The sequence below is a fragment of the Erythrolamprus reginae genome, chromosome 2, assembly GCF_031021105.1.
Source record: "Erythrolamprus reginae isolate rEryReg1 chromosome 2, rEryReg1.hap1, whole genome shotgun sequence".
Taxonomy (NCBI): domain Eukaryota; kingdom Metazoa; phylum Chordata; class Lepidosauria; order Squamata; family Dipsadidae; genus Erythrolamprus; species Erythrolamprus reginae.
In genome coordinates, this window is record NC_091951.1 from 19037797 (window position 1) to 19058748 (window position 20952).

The 20952-nt window shown below is 43.4% G+C and overlaps 1 protein-coding gene across 3 annotated transcripts in view; it reads left to right on the plus strand.

Annotated features, from left to right (window-relative positions):
* The first annotated feature begins 2271 nt into the window (after positions 1-2271).
* Positions 2272-20952, plus strand: part of LOC139159819 (zinc finger protein 1 homolog) — a 43750-nt gene continuing 25069 nt past the window's right edge. Inside the window, exon 1 of one of the 3 annotated variants that reach the window (XM_070737224.1) lies at positions 2272-2369. The gene's annotated coding sequence lies outside the window, so the exon portion shown is untranslated. Of the gene's footprint in view, positions 2370-11837; positions 11995-12353; positions 12390-20952 lie in introns of those variants that run through there. The other 2 variants (XM_070737222.1, XM_070737226.1) reach the window with 2 other exon arrangements.

Sequence of the window (20952 nt, forward strand, 5' to 3'; positions counted from 1 at the left end):
TGGCGGGACCTAGGGGAAGAGCCTTCTCTGTGGGGGCCCCGGCCCTCTGGAATCAGCTCCCTCCGGAGATTCGCACTGCCCCCACCCTCCTTGCCTTCCGGAAGAGTTTAAAATCTCATCTCTGCCACCAGGCCTGGGGTTCCTTAGATCTTCCTGCTTGACCAATGAATGCCTTAGTTTGATGGTTGAATGAATGATATTGATGGTTTTTCTTTTTTAATTAGAATTTTAAAGACTGTTTTTTAATGTAGTAATTGGATTGCTATTATTAATTCTTGTTTTTTGTACATATTGTGAGCCGCCCCGAATCCTCGGAGAGGAGCGGCATACAAATCCAAATGAATGAATGAATAAATAAATAAGTAAACTCACTCATTAAGGGGCATGAAACAATATTGTGATTATGGGTGTGGGAAGTACAGCAGAACTTCTGGTCATGAACGCTTCTGACCACAACCAAATCAGGTTACGACCAAAAAAATTCAGAAATTATTATTTTTGCCTGTGGCTCATTTCCCCTTCCGCACTATTTTTTTCTGTAAGTTCAAATTTCCAAAATAAGGTTTGGGTCATGACCAAATCAGTTTGCCACCAAAATTATAGAACAAATTATGATTTGACTAGAGGTTCTACTGTACATTCCAAAAGGACAGTGGCAGAAACTTCATACTACCAGAAACCTGTGAAAACAGTGCCAAGGTATTCAAGCCAGTCCTTCCCCTTTAAGAAAACCAAGAAGCAACAGCTCAGCAAAGGAAAACTCAGAGCAGTCTGCTAACAGAAAAGTAACAAAAGCTGACTACAAGAAACACAAGTAGAGCCATCAAGATAAGGGGAATCAGGCTAAAAAAAACCTCACCAAGGCAAAACCAGAACTCCTTTTTTCCTGCCCCCAGAATAGAAAAGAAAGATCCTGGGACAGCATTAGCACATTAAGGCAGGAGGACAGGATCTAGAGCAGTGTTTCCCAACCTTGGCAACTTGAAGATATTTGGACTTCAACTCCCAGAATTCCCCAGCCAGCGAATGCAGAGGTCTCCAAACTTGGCAACTTTAAGAGTTGTGGACTTCAACTCCCAGAATTCCTCAGCCAGAAAAGCTGGCTGGGGAATTCTGGGAGTTCAAGTCCAAATAGCTTCAAGTTGCCAAGGTTGGGAAACACTGATCTAGAACAATCACTTGAATTAGAGGCACCCAAATAACTCCATCAAACTAGGAGCTACAAAGGAAAATCAAGTATCTGGATCTTTTGCATTCAGGATTGAGTTCTTGGTATGCGATAGAGACATTGATTGTTGGGGGTGTACCGAGGTTATCGCTTTATTACGTATTGTTTCATTATTTTTCCTTTTATTTATTTCATATTGTGAGACCTTTTCTCTGTCTTCCTCTTCCTCCTCCTTTCCCTTCCTTTTCTCCTTTATTAAATATTAATATATAACAATTGTGTGTGTGTGTAAAATTTATTTTTGCTGATAATGAAAAGGGAGACTAGTATACTATTATCACCAAAAATATGTTACACATATATAGTTTGTTGGCTATAAAAATAATTATCTGCCTTGTATAGCCGCCCCGAGTCTACGGAGAGGGGCGGCATACAAACCTAATAAATAATAATAATAGTAATAGTAATAATAATAATATGGTCCCTGGAGGGGCCGATAGGCCAAAAGGAAGCTGTGTGCTCCCTCCCATAATTTGGATATACGTATAATATTATACAACAGCCTCTTGTTATATTATTGAGGTTTATTGAGCGGATGCCGAAAAAGACTTTTGCAAACGATCCAGCAAAAAAACACGGAGGGGTTCTCGGCCTCAAACCTTCCCACCGCCCCGTTCTCAATCAGGGCCTGAAGCGACAAAGAATGATCCGCCCCCCCCTCCCCAAACGCCCAGCTTGGAACGTTCCTTCCGCGTCGCCTCATTTGCGTGAAAAAAGGCGTAGAATAGATGGGGGGGGGAACAGCTGGCTGAAGAATTCTGGGAGTTGAAGTCCACCAGTCCGAAAAGTTGCCCAAGGTTCGGAGACCCCCCTGGGTTAGAGAACTCGGGAGGAAGGGAGGCGGAATGGGCGGGACTAGTCTCCCCGTTGGCCAATGGGCGGGAGGCAGTTTGGATTTTATTCGGAGGGGGCGGGGCTGCTTGGAAGGGTTGCATCTCTGCTGCCTTCCCCCGAGATCTTTGCACTGCATCGGCGCTGAATCCTTTGGAGAAAGCTTCTGTTAAGTAGGGGTCCTTTCCACTACCACCACCACCCCACTCCGCCCCGACCCTCCTGGTCTTCAAGCGCACTTGCAGGAAGAGAAAAGAATGGGACTGACCTGTAGCTTGAACCTATTTAAGAGAGCACTGGCAGGGCAATGGTAGGAAATACTGGCTTTTTCTTTTCGATCGGGTGGGTCTAATAACGGGAAGGGATTTGTTTTGGAGGAATCATTTGGGATCCCGATACGAGCCCGGGTTTGTTTATTTGTTTATTAGAGTTAGAAGGGACCTTGTAGATCATCTAGCTCAGGGATAGACAAAGATGGCTCTTTCTATGACTTGTGGACTTCAGCTCCCAGAATTCCTGAGCCAGTCATGCTTGCTCGGGAATTCTGGGAGCTGAAGTCCACATGTCATAGAAAAGCCAACTTAGCCTACCTCTGGGCTAGCCCTACCCCACCATGACCCCGCAGCTCAAGCAGGAAGGGGTTTGTTAGTTTATTTGTTTATTAGAATTGGAAGGGACCTTGTGTAAACAGTGAAGGGCTACCAAAAGTTTTACTACCACACTGTGGGTGTGGCTTATGCAGGACACCCTGCATCTTCTTTCTACAACTTTCAGTGCAAATTGGGTGCTTTGGGGTGGAGCTCCATATTTGCTACCCCACTGCGTTCCCCCGCCCCACTCCGCCAGGCAGCAGCCCACCCCTGCTTGTAGATCATCTAGTCCAACCCCACCACCACTCACAGCTCAAGCAGGAAGGGATTTGGTTTTTTATTTGTATATTATTTATTTATTAGATTTGTATGCCGCCCCTCTCCGTAGTCTCAGGGCGGCTAACAACAATAATAAAAACAGCATATAACAAATCTAATATTTAAAATAACTAAAAACCCTTATTAAAAACCAAACATACACACAAACATACCATGCATAAATTGTATAGGCCTAGGGGGAAGGAATATCTCAATTCCCCCATGCCTGACGACAGAGGTGGGTTTTAAGGAGCTTACAAAAGACGAGGACGGTGGGGGCAATTTGGAACTCTGGGGGGAGCTGGTTCCAGAGGGCCGGGGCCGCTATAGAGAAGGCTCTTCCCCTGGGTCCCGCCAAACGACATTGTTTAGTTGATGGGACCCGAAGAAGGCCCACTCTGTGGGACCTAACTGGTTGCTGGGATTCGTGCGGCAGAAGGCGGTCCCGGAGATATTAGATATTAGAGTTGGAAGGGATCTTGTAGGTCATCTAGTCCAACCCCACCACCACCACCCACAGCTCAAGCAGGAGTCCTTACATCATTTCAGACAAATGGCAGTCCAGTCTCCCTTTGAAAGTCTCAAGTGTTGGCGCTCTCACAACTTCCGCTGCCAAGCGGTATATAAGTCCAAGTGCTATTGCTAGTTAAGCTCACAAAACTATTTGGCTCTTGCAGGAGGATTAACAGAGTTGCAAGGGACCCTCTAGTCATCTAGTCCAATCCTTCCCCCCCCCCCCCAAGCAGGATTACATTGGTTAATCGCTCTCACTGTCAGAAAGTTCCTCTTTATTTCCAGATTGAATCTCTCCTTGGTCATCTTCCACCCGTTATTCCTTGTCTGGCTTTCTGGTGCCTTGGAAAACAGCCTGACCCCCTCCACTCTGGCAGCCCCTGAAGTATTGGAACACTGCTGAGGCAGGGGGTAGATCAATTATATTTTAATATTTTATTTTATTTATTGATTTTGTCCATTACACAATGAACGTTACTACTACTACTACTACTACTACTACTACTACTAATAATAATAATAATAATACACTTGAACTACTACTACTACTACTAATAATAATAATAATAATAACAACAACTAATAATCATAATAACTAATAATAACTGAAGCTCTTTGACTTCTAACCTATTGTCTATCAGTTTGTAGCGGGAAAACTGCTTTTTACCAGTTAGGGAACAGAGACCACGAGGAGATAAACTCAGGTTTATTGCATGCAGTACAGAAGACATCGAAGAGCATCTGAACAACCACAGGGTTGCCCTTCAAGGTTTTTATACATTTCCAAAAGCGTACAGAAAAAGTGGCGTTAACCAATCATATGTCAGCTGTCAATATTGCCTTATACAGAAAGTAAACCAGGTTATATGATGTCAAAATGCGGAAACTAAAGTACCTGTGATGGGACAAAAGAGGAACTTAGGGTTTGTCTGTGGTCATATTTAACAAACAAACAAATAAATAAATAAATATGCACATAAAAATCAGGAAAAATGCCCACAATGTGGAAAATGTTTTCCCCCAGAAATCACATCTGTTGCGTCACCGGAAAGTGTGGATGCTGTCAAAGTTCCTGATGAAGGCAATGTCTTCAAAGGGGCTAAGAGTAACCCAGCCGTGTGGGATCACTCGCGAACGCGAATCCTAGAAAGAAGACTTGGACACATATTCTCTCTGGGTGAAGTGACATAGTATGGAGCCATGTACCTCTTTTTATTTGGGAGCATAAGCAAAAATGGGGATAATTACACGTACATGTCAAGTGATACACAAACATCCAATAACATAACTTCAAACATGACATATCTTTGAGTTCTTCCTTTCCCACAAACCAATTTCCTAGAAACACTTCCTCAGAGCAAATGTTTCTCACACCTAATTTCTCTGAAGCCTTCTGCCTTATCACAACCAATCTCCTTAATCACCCTCTCCTCAGTTGGTTGATTATGACCTATAAAGTCCTTCATGGCACCGGACCAGATTACCTCAGGGACCGCCTTCTGCCGCACGAATCCCAGCGACCAGTTAGGTCCCACAGAGTGGGCCTTCTCCAGGTCCCATCAACTAAACAATGTCGCTTGGCGGGACCCAGGGGAAGAGCCTTCTCTGTGGCGGCCCCGGCCCTCTGGAACCAACTCCCCCCAGAGATTAGAATTGCCCCCACCCTCCTTGCCTTTCGTAAACTACTTAAAACCCACCTCTGCCGCCAGGCATGGGGGAATTAAGATTTCTTCTCCCCCTAGGCCGTTATAATGGTATGCATGGTATGTTTGTATGTGTGTTTGGTTTTCTATATTAAGGGGTTTTAATTTGCTTTTAGTATTGGATTATTATTGTATATTGTCTATGATTGCTGTTAGCCGCCCCGAGTTTTCGGAGAGGGGCGGCATATAAATCCAATAAAAGTTGAAACTTAAACTTGAAACTCCTGTGTTTGCTTCAGGCAATGTAAATCTCCCCCTTTGATCGTATAAAGTCCTGTCTGGAGTGATGTAAACTTGTTTATCAGTGAGATGTTTATTGAGCCCTTTTGTTTCCCTGTTGTAATTTACCAGGAATACAGACTAGGCAAGTTAGTACCCTCCTATCCTGGCTTATAATAGAATCAGGGTAAGCAGAGCATTTTTATGCTAGAGGTCCAGATATATATAATATGATATAATCCTATTGTAACATTTTTATGCTATACTGCAACAGGAAAGTTTGCATTGGAGAATGTCCCTATGAATACCCAGAATGTGCCAAACGATTTGTGGAGTCTGCTGAACTTCAGAGACACCAGAAGGGGCACAGAGGAGAGAGATCCTATAAATGTGAGGACTGTGGGGAAAGTACCGAACTTTGTGTACATCAGAGCCTCCACACAGGGGAGAAGCCATATAAATGTGGGGAGGGTGAGAAATGTTTTGCTCAAAGGGCAGAACTTGGGGAAACCCCAGAAAATTCACAAGCCCTATCAGTGCCTTGAGTGGAATGTTCTTCCGTCGTGATTCCGCTCTTAGAAGTCAAATGAAAATCCACACAGAGGAAGTAATTATTTTAGATTGATCACTGTAAATGTCTTCAGCACAATCTCTAACTTTGTACTCTCACATTCACACATGGGGCCTGGCCAAGAAGAGGTGAAGGAAACCTGGTTTAATCACTGTAAGTAAAAGGAGCTCTGATTTCTGGGCAATTAAACAGAAAAGTCTGTTTACTTTCACGGCCCATCCTAGAACTCGGCTGGCGGGACCTAGGGGAAGAGCCTTCTCTGTGGCGGCCCCGGGTCTCTGGAATCAACTCCCTCCAGAGATTCGAATGGCCCCCACCCTCCTCGCCTTCCGTAAAATGCTGAAGACCCACCTTTGTTGCCAGGCGTGGGGATAATGACCACCTTCTCCCCCCTTTTTTATTATGTGTTCGGCCTTACTGTATGATGGATTAGGTTGAATGAGTATGATTATATAGTTAGGGATTTTACTATGTCATTAATGTTTTTTAAATTGATTTAATTTTTCTACTATTGGATTTGTAATGTATTGAATCACTGTTATGTTGTGAGCCACCCCGAGTCTTCGGAGAGGGGCGGCATACAAATCTAATAAACTATCACTATAAATAAATAAAATCTGATACACACACGCTTTTGGATAAGCATGTAGTTATATAGTCCTCAAAAGTAGCAAAACACGGAAATAAACATGATTGCTTGAGCCCTTAGTTGCTATACAGTGATCCCCCGATTATCGCGAGGGTTCCGTTCCAAGACCCCTCGCGATAATCGATATTTCGGGATGTAGTGGTGCGGAAGTAAAAACACCATCTGCGCATGCGCGCCCCTTTTTCCATGGCCGCACATGCGCAGATGGTGGAGTTTGCATGTGGGCGGCGGGGAAGACCCGGGGAAGACCCAGGGAAGGTTCCTTCAGCCGCCCAACAGCTGATCTGCTCCGCAGCGCGGCAGCAGCGAGGAACCGAAGATGGGGTTTCCCCGTTGCCCAGGCAACGGGGAAACCCCACCTTCGGCTCTTCGCTGCTGCCGCGCTGTGGAGCAGATCAGCTGTTGGGCGGCCGAAAGAACCTTCCCTGGGTCTTCCCGCCGCCCAGGCAAAGGGGAAACCCCAAGATCACTTGCCCGTTCGCCCGCCCACCCGGCTGCTCGCTTGCCGCTCGCTTGCAGCGCGGCAGCAGCTGCCGAGCAGATCAGCTGGTGGGCGGCCGAAGGAACTTTCCCTGGGTGCCGCCCGCCGCTCGAGAGCAAGAGGGGGAGAGATAGAGAAAGAGAGAGAAGGAAAGAAAGAGATGAGAGAGGGAGGAAGAGAGTGTGAGAGAGGAAGAAGCAAGAGAGAGAAAGAGAGAGAGAAAGAAAGATGAGAAAGGAAGGGAGTGACGTCATCGGGTGGAAAAATCGCGATATAGCGTTTCGCAATGATCGGGATCGTGAAACTCGGGGGATCACTGTACTAAAGAAAGCTAATATTTCTTTTTTGGGGGGAAGAGATATCAACTTTTTTTATTTTTCTCCATCTTAAAATAAAACATACATAAAAAAAATACAAAGCCAGTACCTAACAGTATGTATGTATGTATTTTTTTATTTATTTTTTTATTTATTTTTAATTTATTTATTTATTTATTTATTTATTTATTTATTTATTTATTAGATTTGTATGCTGCCCCTCTATGCAGACTCGGGGCGGCCCACAACAATAATAAAAACAATGTGTCACATATCTAATATTAAAAAGTCTCTAAAAACCCCTTAAATAGCCGGACACACACACAGACATACCATGCATCAATTATATAGGCCAGGGAGAGATGTCTCAATTCCCCCATGCCTGACGGCAGAGGTGGGTCTACAGAAGCTTTCGAAAGGTGAGGAGGGTGGGGGCAATCCTAATCTCTGGGGGGAGCTGGTTCCAGAGGGTTGGGGCCGCCATAGAGAAGGCTCTTCCCCTGGGTCCCGCCAAACGACATTGTTTAGTCGACAGGACCCGGAGAAGGTCAACTCTGTGGGACCTAACTGGTCGCTGGGATTCGTGCAGCAGAAGGCAGTTGCGGAGATATTCTGGTCCAATGCCATGAAGGGCTTTATAGGTCATAACCAACATTTTGAATTGTGACCGGAAACTGATCGGCAACCAATGCAGACTGCGGAGTGTTGGTGTGACATGGGCATACCTAGGGAAGCCCATGATTGCTCTCATGTAGATATTAAATAGTAGGGGGGGAGAGGACCGACCCCTGAGGCACTTCACAAGGGAGAGACCTAGAGGTCGACCTCTGACCCCTCCACTAACACTGACTGTGACCGACCGGAGAGGTAGGAGGAGAACCACTGAAGGACAGTGCCTCCCACTCCCATCCCCTCCAGCCGGCGCAGAAGGATACCGATACCATGGTCGATGGTATCGAAAGCCGCTGAGAGGTCGAGAAGCACCAGGACAGAGGATAAACCCCTGTCCCAGGCCCGCCAGAGATCATCCATCAACACGACCAAAGCAATTTCCGTGCTGTAGCCGAGCCTGAGACCCGACTGCTGAGGGCCTAGATAATCAGCTTTATATAGAATTTTCTTATCTAGTAAACATTTAATGGAGCATCTTAGCTTTCTGTTTTCATTTAAACTGTCATAACTTCATCCCTCCAACATTTGAGCTAATTAACAAATAGAAATATTTAAACTATAGATCTAATGTTTCTTGTTCACCCTTTCTTGTTGAAGCAGATTCACAGGTGTCTTGCAAAACGTATCTATGTAAGCTTCCTTTAGTTCCTTGTGGTTAAACGCCTGTGCATTCTGAGGTCCGACATCTGCCATTTCCTGTGTTGTTTCCACCACTTAAAGTCTACAGAACTCTATGACTTTATGACCTTTTTATATCCTGCCTCACAAACAGAAACTGGAGGCGGCAACTTTTAAAAATGCAGATTTGGTAATCCATTCAAGACGTGATTAAAACACCAAGTAAACCCGCATCTGGAGTTAATTTACATGTGGGAAACAAGTTTAAAAATCCAAGGAAGGCAGCCAATGTTCCCTTTAATTTTTTTCCGGTGTGGGCGGAAATGTAAATAAATAAATAAATAAATATATAAATATATAAATAAATAAATAAATAAATATTCCGGTGTGGGCGGAAATGTAAATAAATAAACAAACAAACAAACAAACATAAATAAATAAATAAATAAACAAATAAATAAATAAACAAACAAGAAAAAAATTCCCTTCTTTTTTATTAAAAAGAAATTAATAATAAAACAAAACCAAAATCTATTACTGTACTATTATTACTATCTTCTCCTCTTTTTCCATCCCTGTCTCCTCCCCCCTTGTGTGTGTGTGTGTATGTGAACTCTTGAACCATTTCCAATAACAGGTGAGGGCTATTGGAAATGGTTCAAGAGTTCACACACACACACACACACACACATGAGGCTGTTTTTTTTTTTCTCTGTTATTATTTGGGTGCTTTTTACCATAAGCTTTAAATCAAGAGTCATTTCTCTCTCTTTCTCTCTCCCCCTCTTGCTCTCTCTCTCTTTTTCTCACTTTCTCTCTCCCTCTCTTTCTATCTCGCTCTGTCTTTTGCTCTCTCTCTCTCTCACTTTCTCTCGTTTTCTTTCTCTCTCAATTACTTTCTCTCTTACTCTTTCTTGCTTTCTTTCTCTCTGGTTCTCTCTCTTGCTATCTCTCTCCCTCTCTTTCCATCTTGCTCTGTCTGTTGCTCTCTCTCTCTTTCTGTCAGCGAGGGGGCTGCGAGAGCGCTTTCTCCGAGCACTTCGGGAACGCCTGCCCTGCCTCTACTGCAGCCCCCTTGATGAAAGCTCCAGACAAAAGCACTTCCAGCGAAGGGGCTGTGAGAGGGGCGGGGCGGGCATTCCCGAAGCGCGTGGAGAAAACCCTCTCGCAGTCCCCTGGCTGGGAGCGCGGATGAGGAGGAGAATCCGCAGCCGCCACCGCCGCGAGAGAAGTCGCACCCCAAGGCGGGAGGCGGAGAAAGCCGGAGAGGGGGCAGATCAGGCAGGCAGGGGGCAGCGGCGAGAGGCCAGGGGTGCGAGGGGGCCGGAGCACTGTGGGGAGGTGGGGCAGCCGCAGCTCCGCAGCTGGCAAGGGGATGGGGAGCACGCGCGGCGCCTCTGCACTTTCGTCGCTCCCCGCCCCCAACTCCAATGCCTGGCTCCTTGCACGCCCTTGGAAAAGGGTGCACGGGGGGGGGGGGTTATTTTGAGGCTTGCGCATGTGCGCGCATGCAGCTTACACAGATCAGTGAAGGCTGCATTCATTGCCTTCCAGAGACAAACCAATTGAAATCAAGTAACAAAATACACAGAATAAGGCTTTCAGTTACAAAATGCTGTAGAAAAAAACTGCATAAAAATCCATGTACTGACAAAACCAGTTAGTCAGCTGACCCAGGACTGCTGTTGGTTCTGTTCATCATAAACAGAGAACCAGACAAGGTGCACCAGTTGCGGCCCTACCTGGACTGGGAGTCACTGCTCACAGTCACTCATGCCCTCATCACCTCGACGTTCGACTACTGTAATGCTCTCTACATGGGGCTACCTTTGAAGAGTGTTCGGAAACTTCAGATCGTGCAGAATGCAGCTGCGAGAGCAGTCATGGGCTTCCCTAGGTATGCCCATGTTACTCCAACACTCCGCAGTCTGCATTGGTTGCCGATCAGTTTCCAGTCACAATTCAAAGTTTTGATTATGACCTATAAAGCCCTTCATGGCATCGGACCAGAATATCTCCAGGACTGCGTTCTGCCGCACGAATCCCAGCGACCACTTAGATCCTACAGAGTTGGCCTTCTCTTCTATTCTTTCTTAGATATATTTTACTATGAGTATCTCCTCTATAACCTTCATCATGTATTTTACTGTCTGTGTGTGTGTGTGTGTGTGTATGTGTGTGTGTGTGTGTGTGTATATTTGCCAAGAGGCAAATAAGGAGCTGTGATGTTCCTTCAATATACCAGGGTGATTGGACACAAAAATATGTAACCTTTCCCTGGTGCAGAACTGAAGTGATTGTATACTGTAGCCTAGGCCCTAGAGGATAATTCTCTGCCTTATAAGGCAAAGGTTGCAGGTACAAGTCCCAGTGGGTATGGCTAGCTGATGAGGCCAAAATAAGGCTGAAATAGATCTATCCTAGTGTCCCTTAATTTTCAAATTCAGCAAAAAAAAAACATGTGACACACACACACACACACACCACATATATACCCACTAAAACCCTCATTTATTTATTTATTTATTTTGTCCAATACACAATGAGAGTTTTAGTGTGTGTGTGTGACATGTTTTTTTTTGCTGAATTTGAAAATTAAGGGATTAATTACTATTACACATAGTAAAATACATGATGAAGGTTATACAGGAGATACTCGTATATCTAAAATATATCTGTGAAAGAATAGAAAAGAAGATATAGTAATAGAATATATCAATGAAAGAATAGAAGAGATATAGGAATAGAAGAAAGGTATAGGAGATATAGGAGAGCAATGGGAGAGGGGACGGAAGGCACTCTAGTGCACTTGTACTCGCCCCTTACTCACCTCTTAGGAATCTGGATAGGTCAACCGTAGATTGTGTATTGGACAAAATAAATAAATAAATAAAAATAAATAAACCTTGGCAACGTTAAGACTCGTGGACTTCAACTGCCAGAATTCCTCAGCCAGGAATTCTGGGAGTTGAAGTCCACGAGTCTTAACGTTGCCAAGGTTAGAACCCCGCTCTATCTCTCCGCTTCCCCCCTCCCAAAAAAGCCAGAAGTTGCCCTTCGCTATAGGTATTCCTCTCCTTTACCAGCCGACATTTCCTGCCTCTCTAGGAGTAGCACCTCTGTCTCCTTAACTCCTCGAGCGCCGGGCTGGGGACAGGAACGAAGGCTCGCTTTCTTTCTCTCCGCCTTCCGTTGCTCCCGTTTCGTTCTGGGCGGGCAGGAAGGAAGGATCCTCTCGAAGGGAAAGAGAGGGAAGCCATCCGGGACTGCAAAGGAGAAAGGAGGTAAAAAAGCAGGGGGAGAAGCTCTAGCTGGGCGGTGAAAGGAGCCTAGATGTTGCAAATGGGCCAGTGGTCCTAATAGTGAGATCTCCCCCCCCCCCCAAAAAAACACCCCCACCTAAATTGGATTGCGGGGATATCTAAATCCCGGGAGGCGAATTTGGGGAGATTGCAGGAAAAGAGTTCCCCCCACTTTCACCCTTCACTTCTCTGGGTGCCACGAGGACTCAGAACCTGGCCTGTGGCCTTTGCACTGGCTCCTTTTGCAGCCCTCCATTCATTCCACGCGTGGGTTGCGTGTCCTTAGCCCCAGCCTTCCCTCCTCCGTCCTTAGAGTAAGAGATATGCAGACAGTCCTCGATTTATGTCCAGAATTATGAGGATCAGAATCTCCATTGGTAAGCGAGGGGGCTATTAATTGACTTGCGCCTGACCCCTTTGTTTGGGCGGGGTTGGTTAAGAGAGTCACTCCTATTATTAAGCGAATCGTGTGGTTATTATTATTATTGTTATTATTGTTATTATTATTGTTATTATTATTGTTGTTGTTGTTGTTGTTGTTGTTGTTGTTATTACAGTATTATTAATTCGATTTGTATGCCGCCCCTCTCCAAGGAGAGGGGCAGGAAGAGGGAGATTATGATCCCGCTATATAGAATGCTGGTGAGACCACATTTGGAATACTGTGTTCAGTTCTGGAGACCTCACCTACAAAAAGATATTGACAAAATTGAACGGGTCCAAAGACGGGCTACAAGAATGGTGGAAGGTCTTAAGCATAAAACGTATCAGGAAAGACTTAACGAACTCAATCTGTATAGTCTGGAGGACAGAAGGAAAAGGGGGGACATGATCGAAACATTTAAATTTATTAAAGGGTTAAATAAGGTCCAGGAGGGAAGTGTTTTTAATAGGAAAGTGAACACAAGAACAAGGGGACACAATCTGAAGTTAGTTGGGGGAAAGATCAAAAGCAACATGAGAAAATATTATTTTACTGAAAGAGTAGTAGATCCTTGGAACAAACTTCCAGCAGACGTGGTAGATTAATCCACAGTAACTGAATTTAAACATGCCTGTGATAAACATATATCCATCCTAAGATAAAATACAGAAAATAGTATAAGGGCAGACTAGATGGACCATGAGGTCTTTTTCTGCCGTCAGTCTTCTATGTTTCTATGTTTCCAACAACAGTACAATTTACAAATCCAATATTAAAACCAGAACATATTAAGAAACCCTTATTAAAAACAACCACACAATTCAGCAAACCATACATAACGCGGGACAACTGGGGGAATCAATTTCCCCATGCCTGGCGACATAGGTGGGTTTTCAAGAGTTTGCGGAAGGCAAGGAGGGTGGGGGCAGGTTGTTAAGCAAATCCATCTCCCTCGGTTGATTCACCTTATTGGAAGCTGGTGGGAAGGTGGGAAGTGACCTTGGGACATTGCCAGCGGTTATAAATCCTTCCTTCCTTCCTTCCTTCCTTCCTTCCTTCCTTCCTTCCTTCCTTCCTTCCTTCCTTCCTTCCTTCCCTCCCTCCCTCCCTCCCTCCCTCCCTCCCTCCCTCCCTCCGTAAAATAACCATTCATATCTTTTTGTGGCCGGATCTAGTTGGTACCGTATTGATTAAGCGCCCAGTTTTAATTGCATGTTGCAATGGTCATAATGTTTTTCATTATATTAGAAGTTTAGGGTTTTTAAAAATTATATTAATTGGATTTAGATGTACAGTACTGTTAAGTTTTCTTAGATATGTTGTGAGTTGCCCGGAGTCCCTGGAGAGGGGCGGCACACAAATCCAATTAATAAAAATAAAAATAAATAAGCGGGAGGAAAGGTTGTATGTCAATGCTATTGCAACTCCAAAGGGTCAGGAAACAAATGGTTATAACCAGGCATGGGCTACTGCCTAGACTGGGTGGGGAGTGGGGTGGGGGCAGAATGCAGTGGGGTAGGAAAAATGGAGCACCCCTCCTAGAGCAGTGTTTCCCCACCTTGGCAACATTAAGATATTTGGACTTCAACTCCCAGAATTCCCCAGCCAGCATGTGTGGTGGATCCTTGGAACAAATATCCAGTAGACGTGGTTGGTAAATCCACAGTAACTGAATTTAAACATGCCTGGGATAAACATATATCCATCCTAAGATAAAATACAGGAAATAGTATAAGGGCAGATTAGATGGATCATGAGGTCTTTTTCTGCCGTCAGTCTTCTATGTTTCTATGTTTCTATTGAGATATTCAGTTGGATTTGCAGGTCTAAGAGACAAGGTCCTGGTGGGGCGGGGTGGTGGTGGTGTTTGTCCCGAGGTTTTGGAGTTCCATCTCTTAGGGTGAACATTGGGATCCACCTTCACAGGTAATCCAAACTTTTTGTGAGTAAGTCAAACATTGGTTAAGTGAGTTTTGCCCCATTCTTTGAATTTTCGTGTCACATTTATTAACACGTTGGAGAATTCTGGATGTTATTTTTGACATCCCTTTTGAAAAGAATTAGAATAGAATAGAATAGAATTCTTTATTGGCCAGGTGTGATTGGACACACAAGGAATTTGTCTTTGGTGCTTATGCTCGCAGTGTACATGTTGGTTATGACCTACAAAGCCCTTCATGGCACCGGACCAGAATATCTCCGGGACCGCCTTCTGCCGCACGAATCCCAGCGACCGGTTAGGTCCCACAGAGTTGCCCTTCTCCGGGTCCCGTCGACTAAACAATGTCGTTTGGCGGGACCCAGGAGAATAGCCTTCTCTGTGGCGGCCCCGGCCCTCTGGAACCAGCTCCCCCCAGATATCAGAGTTGCCCCCACCCTCCTTGCCTTTCGCAAGCTCTTTTAAACCCACCTCTGTCGTCAGGCATGGGGGAATTGAAATTTCCCCCTAGGCTTATAGAATTTATACATGGTATGCTTGTATGTATGATTGGTTCTTTAAATTGGGGTTTTTTAGATTATTTTTAATATTAGATTTGTTTACATTGTCTTTTTTATTGTTGTTAGCCGCCCTGAGTCTTCGGAGAGGGGCGGCATACAAATCTAATAAATACAAATACAAATACAATACATAAAAGAAAAGATCCATTTTAGAATTGAATACCACTAAACTTTAAAGAAGATGTATTTAATTGTGGATGTTAGATGTTCTTTGAAACAAGTCAGATTCCAGTCAGAAAAATTTATCCAGGCAATATTTAGATATAGCATGTAAGGGTTGTGTTTTTTTCTCGCTATCACGTTAACACTTTTATTTTGGAAATAAATTATTAGCCGTTAAGAAAAATAGGTCAACAACAGGAATTTAAACATAATGAATTGAGCATGTAAAAATCATCACATATTTTCCCAGTGGTTCATTGTGTTTATAATTGTAGAAAAGCCATGTGAAAACATAGCTTCCCCCAAACCTTTAAAAAAAATTCCTTTGCACGTATGCAGTAGTGTTTTCAAGTCAAAAGATCAACTTACCCACCAGCTGGGTTGATTACAGTATGGGGGAAATGCAGGTTTTGTGTTGTGATTCCAACCGAAACAACTGTTTAAAGAACGTAGGTGTGTGTGTAAATTGCACAAAAAAGCAGCTTTGATGCTAGCAGTGCATGAGAAAAAGGAGGCGAAAAGTGTCTAAACCTTGGCATGAACTTGACGATAAAAGCCATTACTGTGGAGCTTAGTCCTTGACTTAATCATGATTGAGATTGGCTTTTTTTCACTAACTCATGCAGTAGTGCCAGATTTTGCCATTTTTGTTATGATTACGGCTTTGCCTATTTGCCGATGACTCTAAAGTGTGCAATAGGGTTGATATTCCTGGAGGGGTCTGTAATATGGTAAATGGTTTAGCTATACTAGATAAATGGTGAAAGCAATGGAAACTGTAGTTTAATATTTCCAAATGTAAAATAATGCACTTGGGGAAAAGGAATCCTCAATCTGAGTATTGCATTGGCAGTTCTGTGTTAGCAAAAACTTCAGAAGAGAAGGATTTAGGGGTAGTGATTTCTAACAGTCTCAAAATGGGTGAACAGTGTGGTTGGGCAGTAGAAAAAGCAAGTAGGATGCTTGGCTGCATAGCTAGAGGTATAACAAGCAGGAAGAGGGAGATTGTGATCCCACTATATAGAGCACTGGTGAGACTGTGTTCAGTTCTGGAGACCTCACCTACAAAAAGCATAAAACGTATCAGGAAAGACTTAATGAACTCAATCTGTATAGTCTGTAGGACACAAGGAAAAGGGGGGACATGCTCGAAACATTTAAATATGTTAAAGGGTTAAATAAGATTCAGGAGGGAAGTGTTTTTAATAGGAAAGTGAACACAAGAACAAGGTGACACAATCTGAAGTTAGTTGGGGGAAAGAACAAAAGCAACATGAGAAAATATTATTTTACTGAAAGAGTAGTAGATCCTTGGAACAAATTTCCAGCCGACCTGATTGGTAAATCCACAGTAACTGAATTTAAACATGCCTGGTATAAACATATATCCATCCTAAGATAAAATACAGGAAATAGTATAAGGGCAGACTAGATGGACCATGAGGTCTTTTTCTGCCGTCAGTCTTCAATGTTTCTATGTTTCCCCAACTTTGCTTGTCGATAGCTGATGGTTGCAAACAACAGTCACATCACTCCAGAAGACTGAAACCATCATAAATACAGACTGGTTGCCAAGCGTCCAAATACTGTATTAGAATCCGAGTCAGATTAGAGCTGAAAGGGACCTTTGAGGTCTTATAGTCTAACCCCCTGTTCAAGCAGGAGACCCTATACCAGCGATGGCAACCCTTTTTTGGCTTGAGTGCCAAAACGGTGCGCAGGTACACATGACTGCACCCATAATGCAATGCTTTCCCCCCACGCAGATTTCAGAAATGTTCAGAAATCAAATGTTCAGAAATTGGTGGGCCAATTTCTTCTGCAGCCGTCAAGGCTTTCCTGAAGGCCTCTGTAGCTGATAGCAGAGCTCCAGATCGATCCATAGCTCTTCTTGGCTGCGGAGGCCTTCAGGAAAGCCTTGCCGGTGGCAGAATAAAAAATGGGCCAAGGAGTGGGAGGTCATAAGAACATAAGAAGAGCCATGCTGAATCAGGCCAAAGCCCGTTGAGTCCAGCATTTTGTGTCACACGGCGGCCCACCAATTGTAGATGGGGATTTTGAGCAGAAAGAGAAGGCAAGACCCTCCCTTTCCCTTGACCCCCAACAAATGGTACCCAAGGGAATTATTATTATTATTATTATTATTTATTTATTTATTTATTTATTATTTATTTATTAGATTTGTATGCCATCCCCTCTCCGAAGACTCGGGGCGGCTCACAACAATAAAAACAGTACAAATCCAATAATTAAAACAGTTTAAAACCCCTTAATGCAGTGGTTCTCAATCTGGGGGTCGGGATCCCTTTGGGGGTCGAAGGACTATTTCATGGGGGTCGCCTGAGACCCTGGAAAAAGACAAATTTCCCCTGGTATTAGGAACTAAAGCTTTTATTCTGGCATCCTTGGAAAAAACTTCCAGCAGACGTGGTTGGTAAATCCACAGTAGAAACATAGAAACATAGAAGTCTGACGGCAGAAAAAGACCTCATGGTCCATCTAGTCTGCCCTTATACTATTTTCTGTATTTTATCTTAGGATGGATATATGTTTATCCCAGGCATGTTTAAATTCAGTTACTGTGGATTTATCTACCATGTCTGCTGGAAGTTTGTTCCAAGGATCTACTACTCTTTCAGTAAAATAATATTTTCTCATGTTGCTTTTGATCTTTCCCCCAACTAACTCCAGATTGTGTCCCCTTGTTCTTGTGTTCACTTTCCTATTAAAAACACTTCCCTCCTGAACCTTATTTAACCCTTTAATATATTTAATGTTTCGATCATGTCCCCCCTTTTCCTTCTGTCCTCCAGATTATACAGATTGAGTTCATTAAGTCTTTCCTGATACGTTTTATGCTTAAGACCTTCCACCATTCTTGTAGCCCGTCTTTGGACCCGTTCAATTTTGTCAATATCTTTTTGTAGGTGAGGTCTCCAGAACTGAACACAGTATTCCAAATGGGGTCTCACCAGTGCTCTATAAAGCGGGATCACAATCTCCCTCTTCCTGTTTGTTATACCTCTAGCTATGCAGCCAAGCATCCTACTTGCTTTCCCTACCGCCTGACTGCACTGCTCACCCATTTTGAAATCACTACCCCTAAATCCTTTTCTTCTGAAGTATTTGCTAACACAGAACTGCCAATACAATACTCAGATTGAGGATTCCTTTTCCCCAAGTGCATTATTTTACATTTGGAAACATTAAACTGCAGTTTCCATTGCTTTGACCATTTATCTAGTAAATTCAATTCAATTCAATTCAATTTATTGGATTTGTATGCCGCCCCTCTCCGAAAACTCGGGGCGGCATATAAAGCTAAATCATTTACCATATTACAGACGCCTCCAGGAATATCAACCCTATTGCACACTTTAGAGTCATCGGCAAATAGGCAAACCTTCCCTACCAAACCTTCCCCTATGTCACTCACAAACATATTAAAAAGAATAGGACCCAGAACAGACCCTTGTGGCACACCGCTTGTAACCTGACCCTGCTCAGAATACTCGCCGTTAACAATAACTCTCTGATGTCTACGCTTCAGCCAGCTGCAAATCCATTGAACTATCCAGGGATTAAGTCCAATCTTCACTAATTTATCTATCAGCTCTTTATGTGGCACTGTATCAAAGGCTTTGCTGAAGTCCAGGTAGGCAATATCCACGGCACCACCTTGATCCAACAACTGAATTTAAACATGCATGGGATAAACATATATCCATCCTAAGATAAAAATACAGGAAATAGTATAAGGGCAGATTAGATGGACCATGAGGTCTTTTTCTGCCGTCAGTCTTCTATGTTTATATGTTTCTATCTTGGAACATATTTTTACAATCCGACCAATCAGGCGTTTACAGTGTAGGCATCTCTCTGACCTTCCTGCCAATCAGCTCAAAGCTCGGTTGGGAGAATTGGCGCTAGACTTATGGTTGGAGGCCACCACAACATAAGGAACTGTATTAAGGGGTCACGGCCTTAGAAAGGTTGAGAACCACTGCCTTAATGTAAAAAACAATCATACGTCTCATACAAACCATACATAAAACGGAAACGGCCCAGGGGAATCAATTTCCCCATGCCGGACGACAGAGGTGGGTTTTAAGGAGTTTACGAAAGGCAAGGAGGGCAACGGCAATCCTAATCTCCGGGGGGGAGTTGATTCCAGAGGGTCGGGGCTGCCACAGAGAAGGCTCTTCCCCTGAGTCCTGCCAGACGACATTGTTTCGTCGACGGGACCCGGAGAAGGCCAACTCTGTGGGACCTAACCGGTCACTGGGATTCATGCGGCAGAAGGCAGCCCCGGAGATATTCTGGTCCGATGCCATCCTGCCTGCCTCAACCACCATAGAGGTCTGGTTACAACTGTCCAAAGCCGAAGAAGTTCCGGAAGACCTCTGACAGCAAAAAGGAGGCTGGCAGGGGTGACACACACGTGAACTACCGGTTGGCTTATTGGCCCGTTTTTACAATCCCTAGGCTTTGGGAAGCTTTTCTGGCCATTTTCACAGGGAAGAGTGAAAATGTCTGACAAGAAGGCCGAAAATCAGCTGGCCAGCACATGCATACACATTGGAGCTGACATAGGGCAGCGCCCTCAGATATGGCTCCGCGTGCCACCTATGGCATGCATGCCATATATTTGCCACCCCTGCCCTATACCATTTCAGACAGGTGACTGTCCAGTCTCTTCTTAAAATCCGCCACTGATGACGGAGCGCCCACAATTTCTGGAGGCAATTTCTGTTCCACTGGTTAATTGTTGTGAGCCGCCCCGAGTCTTCGGAGAGGGGCGGCATACAAATCTAATAAATTATTAGATTTAATAATTTAATAATTTAATACAAATCTAATAAATTATTATTATTATTATTATTATTATTATTATTATTATTATTATTTGTCCTCACTAATAGGAAGTTTCTCCTGAATTCCAGGATTTTAGAGCAAACTGCAGAGGCTAGTCTCCAGTGCAATTTGGAGTTGTTGTTGTTGTTGTTGTTGTTATTATTATTATTATTATTATTATTATTATTTGTCCTCACTAATAGGAAGTTTCTCCTGAATTCCAGGATTTTAGAGCAAACTGCAGAGGCTAGTCTCCAGTGCAATTTGGAGTTGTTGTTGTTATTATTATTATTCTTGTTGTTATTGTTATTATTATTATTGTTATTATTGTTATTATTTGTCTTCACTGTTAGGAAGTTTCTCCTGAATTCCAGGATTTTAGAGCAAACTGCAGAGGCTAGTCTCCAGTGCAATTTGGAGTTGTTGTTGTTGTTGTTGTTGTTGTTGTTATTATTATTATTATTATTATTATTATTATTTGTCCTCACTAATAGGAAGTTTCTCCTGAATTCCAGGATTTTAGAGCAAACTGCAGAGGCTAGTCTCCAGTGCAATTTGGAGTTGTTGTTATTATTATTATTATTATTTTATTATTATTATTATTATTGTTGTTGTTGTTATTGTTGTTATTGTTATTATTGTTATTATTTGTCTTCACTGTTAGGAAGTTTCTCCTGAATTCCAGGATTTTAGAGCAAACTGCAGAGGCTAGTCTCCAGTGCAATTTGGAGTTGTTGTTGTTGTTGTTGTTGTTGTTATTATTATTATTATTATTATTATTATTATTATTATTATTATTATTAATTGGATTTGTATGCCGCCCCTCTCCGCAGATTCGGGGCGGCTAACATTTATGCACAAAGTCTCTTCCACTTGAGAGCAGAATTTGTCTGTTTTTTACCAACTTGGCCCGAGTTTGCGGAGAGGGGTGGCATATAAATCCAATAAATCTAATCTAATCTAATCTTCAGAAGTGCTAGCCCACAGTTCCCATTGCTCCG